We start from the raw sequence: 7780 nt of genomic DNA, 5'->3' as shown, positions 1-7780 counted from the left end.
GGTGGACCAATGGTGAAAATGTGAGGTGCATGTGTCTGGAGACTGAGGACAGAGGGGCTACCCACCTGAGGAATGGGGTGCAACCCTTTTCACATACAGGTATTGAGCATTGCTGGTTCTGGCTCTAAGAGACCAACCAACTTCCCCCAAATCAGAACTCTTAACTACAATATATTTTCATTATTGCCTGGAACACCAAGACATTCAGGGGTAAAATTGGTGTTCAGCTAGTGACTAGACATTCCACATTCCCTACATGTCTATTTCTTCATTCTTTTTTGGTCTTTTTTTGAGATTGTGCTAAAAAACAGAGGCAATATAGTTTTTCAAAACCAACTTCTATCCTCAAATAGTGACTTTTCATGAGGCTCTGGAGAAGAAAGGCACTCCCCATACAATTAGTAAGAGGGCCTTTGCCCCCATGCTCAAGTGTGTGTGTGGCTCTCCTCACCTTCAGGTGCCCTCATACTTGTCCTTACAGGAGCCTCTAATATGCCTATATCCCAAACACTTCTAGCTCCTCCACATTTCTCAGGCTCGATCCCACCCAAGCCCATCAATCTGTCTATCTGTCCATTCATCCATCCATCCACCTCTTCCTCCCTCCACCCACATACTCTACTCCACTCTACTCTCCTAACAAACATTCAGTGCTTTTCTTCTGTGCCAGGAACAGAGCTATAAAGATAGGCAGGAATTTGTGCCTGCCTTCCAGCAGCCTTTGCATGTAGTAACGGAGAAGATTTACCAATAGGTACCTTCAAGAGGTGTTAGGACAGCTATGGGAATAGTAGGTACCAGGTTCAGAGGAGGAGGTGAGAGCATGGGCTTTGGGCCTAGTCTACCTGAGTTTCAAATTCTGACTCTACCACTAACAGCTGTGTGACCTTGGGTAAACTACTTAATATCAATGTATCTTGGTCTTCTCATTGGTAACACGGCGCCCCATTGTGCCTACCTCAGAAGGTGGTTATTCTGCTTATCTCCTATTGCTGCATAAAGCCAGCCATTTTATTATATTTCATGCTGTCCTGGGTCAGTCGCTCAGGCTGGGTCTGCCACTCGGTGCATCTGCTCCACATCGTGTCAGCTGACGTCACGCGATGGTGTTCAGCTGGCCTGGAGGGTCCCGAAAGGCTTCACTCACACATCTGGCATCTCAACTGGGGTGACTGAAAGGCTAAGTCCAGCTGGGATGGTTGACTAGAGTACTCACAGGGCTTTTTTTGGTGTGTGTGTGTTTTTTTTTTTTTTTGAGACGGAGTCTTGTTCTGTCGCCCAGGCTGGAGTGCAGTGGTGCGATCTTGGCTTACTGCAATCTCCACCTCCCAGGTTAAAGCGATTCTCCTGCCTCAACCTCCCGAGTAGCTGGGACTACAGGCATATGCCACCACACCTGGCTACTTTTTGTATTTTTTAGCAGACAGGGGGTTTCACCATGTTGGCCAGGCTAGTCTCAAACTCCTGACCTTGTGATACACCTGCCTCAGCTTCCCAAAGTGCTGGGATTACAGACATGAGCCACCGTGCCCAGCCAATAGGCTTTTTATGCAGTATCCCAGGGCTCCCAAAGAGAGCATGCCAGGAGATGGGAGTGGCAACATCTTTTAAGGCCTGGGCCACAGCATCATTCCTGCCGCATTCTACTGGTCAAAGCAGACCCAGAGCTTGCCTGGATTCAAGGCAAGATGACTGAGACCCACACCTCTCCATGGCAGGAATACAAAGAATTTGTGGCCATTCTTGAAGCCACCACAGATATGTAAAGATTAAATGAGTTAATACATAAAAAGTAGTTAAAGCATTGACTGGGAGGGCAGCATTGCAAGTAAATGGTGGTGTTTTCACATATGACATGCGGGCAATTTTATGAGAGTCATGGTCTTTGCTAATCAAGGTAGATGTTCAGACTAATCAATATATGTAAAACACGTAACTGACTAGTAACTAACGAGACACATATACTCTCCTGGGACATCCCAGAACAACCTGGTGGGAGAGGGCAAGATGTCACTCGGAGGCCTCTCCCCTGCCTTAGGACATGCATAGTCCACTTGGAGTGACTACTTGTGTGGTGCCCTGGGCTCAGAGATCCCTGAATGCACAGATGAGCAGAGACGGCTTTTGGCTGCCTGTCTGAGATCCCCCTCCCGGAGCCCATTGCCTAATTGGAAAGGGCCATTTCAACATCTTTGCAGAAAATGGAGTTTTTCTTTCCTTGATGTTGTGATTTGACTGGGAGTTAGCAAAGCATCAGTAGAATCCTAAACGTCTATTTTAAAAAATCAAGCCTTCATCTTAGCCCTGTGCGGAGCTCCGCTCTCCCTTTGTGGGAGGAAGATAAAACGCTTTCATGCGTGTCCTCCCGCCTGTGAACATGGGCTGGTTAAACATTTCTGGTAATGGCTTAGCTGTGCCAAGGATTTTATCTTTTCCCAGGAACAGTTCCTGCCTTAAAAGGGCTTCCACAGGGAAGAGCCACAATGCATATGCAGAATGCAGGCTGCCGAAGTCTTCGGGGAGGAGAGAGTATCTCAGAGGGCCAGGTGCAGCCACAGTGTGGGCCTGCGTGCCTCGTGCTAAGCTGGGCCCATTATGCGTACATCACCTGATTTAATTCTCACTAAATTGCAAGCTGGAATGGGGCGGGGGGACATGAGGGTTATTTTTTATCTCTTTTTGTAGTTGAAAAACCTGGAGCCCAGGAAAATGAAGTAAACTGCCTGAGGTCAAGCCCTTAATGTGAAGTAGAGCTGCAGTGTCTACTCAAGAGTGTCTGACATCTGCACTTTTTACTCTGCCAGGGTAAGCATGGGGGTCTTTCCACCCCATCATTGCATTTTACCCTGTTACTAACTTTTGTAAGGCCCCAGGCCTCAGGGGGTCCCCACTCTGGGGTGGACCCATGACTGGCAGCACGGCTTGGTTGTCTGTCGTCCTTAGGAAGACCCCAAGGCATGGCATCTACTAAGTCTGAATATGGGCAAAAAACCAGGACAGAGATCACAAAGTACATTGCAGGGTAAAGAAAGGGAGTAGGGAAAATTAGACAGCCTTTGGAGGAGGGAGTGGAGGCCAGTCGCGGTGGCTCACGTCTGTAATCCTAGCACTTTGGGAGGACGAGGCAAGTGGTTCATGAGTTCAGGAGATCGAGGCCTTCCTGTCTAACACGGTGAAACCCCATCTCTACTAAAAATACAAAAAAATTAACCTGGTGTGGTGGTGAGCACCTGCAGTCCTAGCTACTCAGGAGGCTGAGGGAGGAGAATCGCTTGAACCCGGGAGGTGGAGGTTACAGTGAGCTAAGATCACACCACTGCACTCCAGCCTGGGTGACAGACTCTATCTCAAAAAAAAAAAAAAAAAAAAGAGGGAGTGGATAAACAATGGTGCTGCCTGAGGAGCCAAGAGCTGTAGGTTCACATCCCAGTCATGTCATTAAATCACTGTGGCGTGACCTTGGAAAAGTCTCCTCTCCACCTGGAGCCTCAATTTCCTCTTTTTTTTTTTTTTTTTGAGACAGTTTTGCTCTGTCACCCAGGCTTGGAGTGCAGCGGCGTGATCTCAGCTCACTGCAACCTCCGCCTACTGGGTTTAAGTGATTCTCCTGCCTCAGCCTTCTGAGTAGCTGGAATTACAGGCACTCACCACCATGCCCGGCTAAATTTTGTATTTTTAGTAGAGATGGGGTTTTGCCATGTTGGCCAGGCTGGTCTTGAACTTCTGACCTCAGGTGATCCACCCGGCTCCGCCTCCCAAAGTGCTTGGATTACAGGTGTGAGCCACTGTGCCTGGCAATTTCCTCATTTTTAAGTTGAGAGAATATGCTCTAGCCCTTCTGTGATCCCTTTTAGCCCTGAATCCGGGAGTCTATCAGGGCTGCTGCATTCAGCTACACGGGTTGTACACTGCACAACTCCAGGTAGGTGCTGCTCATAGACTGCCGCTGTAGTGGCCCTAGATTCTGTAAAGATGGATATAGATGAAAGAGATGGGAAGCAAGGACCTGAGAGGGCAGTAAAGAGGGGAGAGGGGCTCCAAGCAAAGAGAAAAATGGCCTGTAACCACTCTTTTCTCCAATCAAGAGGTAGATAAGTCTTTATATTGCACAAAGGAATGATCAGATAGGCATATCTGAAACAGTGGAGGTAGATCTGTGGGGTTGGTTGCTAATTATACTCACTGCTCACATCTGATCAAGCCCAGTTTGATTAGCCCTGATTTTAGAGGGTTAGACTAGGTCCACTAGAGAAAGTGAAGCCAAAACACAGCTGAGATAATGATCATGGACATTCCTTCAAAGGGCCATAAAAACAGCAAAGAAACTAACCATGGTGAGACACCTGTGGAAGCAGCTCTGCCCCACCCCACCCTCCAGTTCATTTGTCAATGTGCTAGTCTCTCCCTAGGGTTTGTTCCCCTCTCTCTTATCACTGCCTGCATATGTGTTGAATATATTTGCATGGTTGTGTGAAAGCTTCACAAGGAACCATGAATTGAAAAGCATTTAATTGGCCACTGAGTCATTGTGAAACCTCTCAGCCCTGGTCAGAATTAGTACAACTAAGCTGACTTAATCTGGCATGATATCATGGGAGTAGGTTTATTATAAAAGTGATTCCAGCCCTCTCTTCCTCCTTTACCCTCTTTCTTTGACCTTGTGCCGTGGGATGATGCAGCAAGAAGATCCTCACTAGGTGCTCCCTGGATCTTGGATTTCCCAACTACAAAACTATGAGCCAAATAAATCTCTGTTTATTACAAATTGCCCAGTCTCAAGTACTCTGCTATAGGAGCAGAAAACAGACTAAGACTGAGCATTGGTACTGAGAATTGGGGCTGTTTCTATAACAAATGTCTGTAAATGTGAAAGCAGCTTTGGAACTGGATAATCAGCAGAAGCTGGAAGAATCTGGAGAAGCAGGTTAGAAAAAAGGCTGTGAATGGACCATAATGGGCAATTCTGGTGCTGTTGCAGAAGAAGAAAAGACCTCAGGAAAGCCAGAATCTTCTTAGAGTTTACCTAAGTGGTTGTGATCAGAATGTTGATAGAAATATGGGCAGTAAAGGCCATTCTGATGAGGTTTCAGATGGAAAAGAGGAATATCTTATTGGAAACCGGTGTCAAGGCCCTCCTTGTTATGAGGTGGCAAATAACTTGGCCGAATTGCATCCATGCCCAAGGACTTTATCAAAGGCAGAATTTCGGAGTGACGAACTAGGATAACTGGAGGAAGAAATTTCTAAGCAAAATATTAAAAGAGCTGCATGGCTACTTCTAAATGCACCTGGTAAGATGCAAGAGAAGCAGAATGATTTAAAGACAGAATTTTAAGTAAAAGGGAAGCAGAGCAGAAAGAGTTGGAAAATCTGAAGTCTGGCCATGTAAAGAGTGAAAAGGCAGCCTAGCTCAGTGGCTCACACCTGTAATCCCAGAACTTTGGGAGGCCAAGGCAGGCGGATCATGAGGTCAGGAGTTTGAGACCAGCCTAACCAACATGGTGAAACCCCATCTCTACTAAAAACACAAAAATTAGCCTGGCATGGTGGCATGCACCTGTAATCCCAGCTACTCGGGAGGCTAAGGCGGGCGAATCACTTGAATCCGGGAGGCAGAGGTTGCAGTGTGCCAAGATTGTGCCACTGAACTCTAGCCTGGGTGGAAGAGCGGGACTCCGTCTCAAAACAAAACAAAACAAAATAAAAAAACAGTGAAAAGGCATATTTAGGAGAACAAACCAAAGGTGTGGCCAAGTGACCATTTGCTAAAGCAATTAAGATGGATAGAAGGGAGCCAAGTGCTATTTATCAAGACAATAAGAGAAAGACCCCAAAGGCATTTCAGAGCTTTGACGCTTTCCCTCTCATCACAGGCCCAGAGCAGGACCATAAGGGCAAAGTTTTCAGACAGGCATTTGCAGGACTTCAGCATTTGTTCCCCTGCACTGTCTTGGGGCTCTGTTCCCCAAATTCTAGCATAGTGCCCCTTAGCCACCTTAGCCATGGTTTAAGCTTATCCAGGTGAACCTCGACCTGCCAACCCTGGAAGGTGTAAGCCATAAATCTTGGCATTGTCCACATGGTGATGACACTACAGGCATGCAGAATGCAAGAGCTGCAGCCATGGCAGCCTCCATCTGGATTTCAAAGGATGTCATGTACAGCCTGGAGACCCAGGCAGAGACCTGTTGCAGGGATAGAGCTACTTTGGAGAGACCAAGCTTGGGCAATGCCTAGTGAAGCCATGGGAGTGGGGTAACGCCCAAGACCCTAGGACTGTAGACCTTTCTTCTTGACTATTTCTCCCTTTTAGGATGGGAATGTCTATCCTATGTCTGTTTCATCACTGTATTTTAGAAGTAGCTAACTTGTTTAATTTCATAGACTGACAGGTGGAGAAAAATTTGCCTCAGGATGAATCATGCCTTGATCTCATCTATATCTGACTTAGATGAGATTTTGAACTTTTGGATATTGAGTTGATACTAGAACAAGTTAAGACTTTTGAAGCCATTGGGATGGATTGAATGTATTTTACATGTGAAAAAGACATGAATTTTGGAGGCCACGGATAGAATGCTAAGGTTTGAGTGTTTCCCCCAGAAAGGCAAGTGCTGGAAACTTAATTCTCAATGTAACAGAGTTGGAAGGTAGACCTTTAAGAGGTGATTAGGGTGATGAAGGCTCTGCCCTTGTAATGGATTGATTTTATTATTGTGAGAGTGGATTTGTTAGAAGAGCAAGTTCAGCCCTCTCTTGCGGACCTCTCACTCTCTTTTCCTCTCTTCCATATGATGATGCAGCAGGAAGATCCTCACCAGATGTGGCCCCTCACTCCTGGACTTCCAAGCCTCCAGAATCATGAACCAAATACATTTCTATTTATTATAAGTTACTCAGCCTCAGATATTATTAGAGCAGTAGAAAACAGACCAAGAAAGGCTGTGTCTCCCTCCTCAGACTGAAGGTCCCTTGTCATCAGATGCTGTGTCTATATCCTTTGTTCACTTGTTTGATATTTGCTAAGGACCTTTTAAGTGCCAGGCACTATTCTAGGTTCAGAATACTATGTTGAAAAGACAGACAAAAACCACTGGTTTTATGGAACGTACAAGTTAGTTGTGATAAATGACAATAAACAACAAACAGATTTAAGTTACAATAAGTACTAAGAAGCAAATAAATGCAGTGTAATTGTAATGGTAGGAGTGGCACGTTAACTGAAATGAGTGACTGAGGCAAGAGTCTCAATCAATCAAGGTTTATTAAGCCAGAGCTTGAGGGTAGGCCTAGGAAAAACACAAGTCACAGTCGCATCTGCGGCTGTTTTTTCCAGAAAGTTTTTTTTTTTTTTTTTTTTCCACGAGGCTTAGTATTTATATACTTTCTTAAAGGGGGAAAGGAATGTAGGAAGGGAGGTGTGGTAAGTGAAAGAATGATTAATCTAATCTTGTCTTTGTTCTGTACCTGCAAAGATAAGCAGTATCACTGTGAAATCTAATAGACTTTAGTTTTAGGAACTACACTTAGATTGCAGCCCTAAAGTTGTAATTGACATGTCCTTGTCTTCTGGGAGGATATGCATCTTGAAAGTTTTCAAAAGCATCTGGAGATGCTAGAGGCCTTTTGCCTTTCTGTAGGGATCTGGCTAATGGATAACACTTTGACACAAGGCTGTGGAGTGACAGCTAATCATCTGGGAAAAAGATGGCAGTGTTGGGTCACTCAGTCTCCAGGCTTAACATTTTCTTGGGCATAATGAGTGTGGGGTCCTGAGATT

The 7780-nt window shown here is 45.6% G+C and overlaps 1 long non-coding RNA gene across 1 annotated transcript; it reads left to right on the top strand.

The window, feature by feature from the left end:
* Window positions 1-2499: 2499 nt before the first annotated feature.
* On the top strand, window positions 2500-7159 carry LOC108528311 (uncharacterized). The gene is made up of 2 exons (XR_001885094.1): window positions 2500-2805; window positions 6804-7159. It is a non-coding gene; the product is annotated as an uncharacterized LOC108528311 (long non-coding RNA).
* Window positions 7160-7780: the final 621 nt, after the last annotated feature.

This window comes from Rhinopithecus bieti, unplaced genomic scaffold (genome assembly GCF_001698545.2).
Source record: "Rhinopithecus bieti isolate Rb0 unplaced genomic scaffold, ASM169854v2 scaffold_4553, whole genome shotgun sequence".
NCBI classification, from domain to species: domain Eukaryota; kingdom Metazoa; phylum Chordata; class Mammalia; order Primates; family Cercopithecidae; genus Rhinopithecus; species Rhinopithecus bieti.
This window is presented reverse-complemented; position numbering and strand designations above follow the sequence as displayed.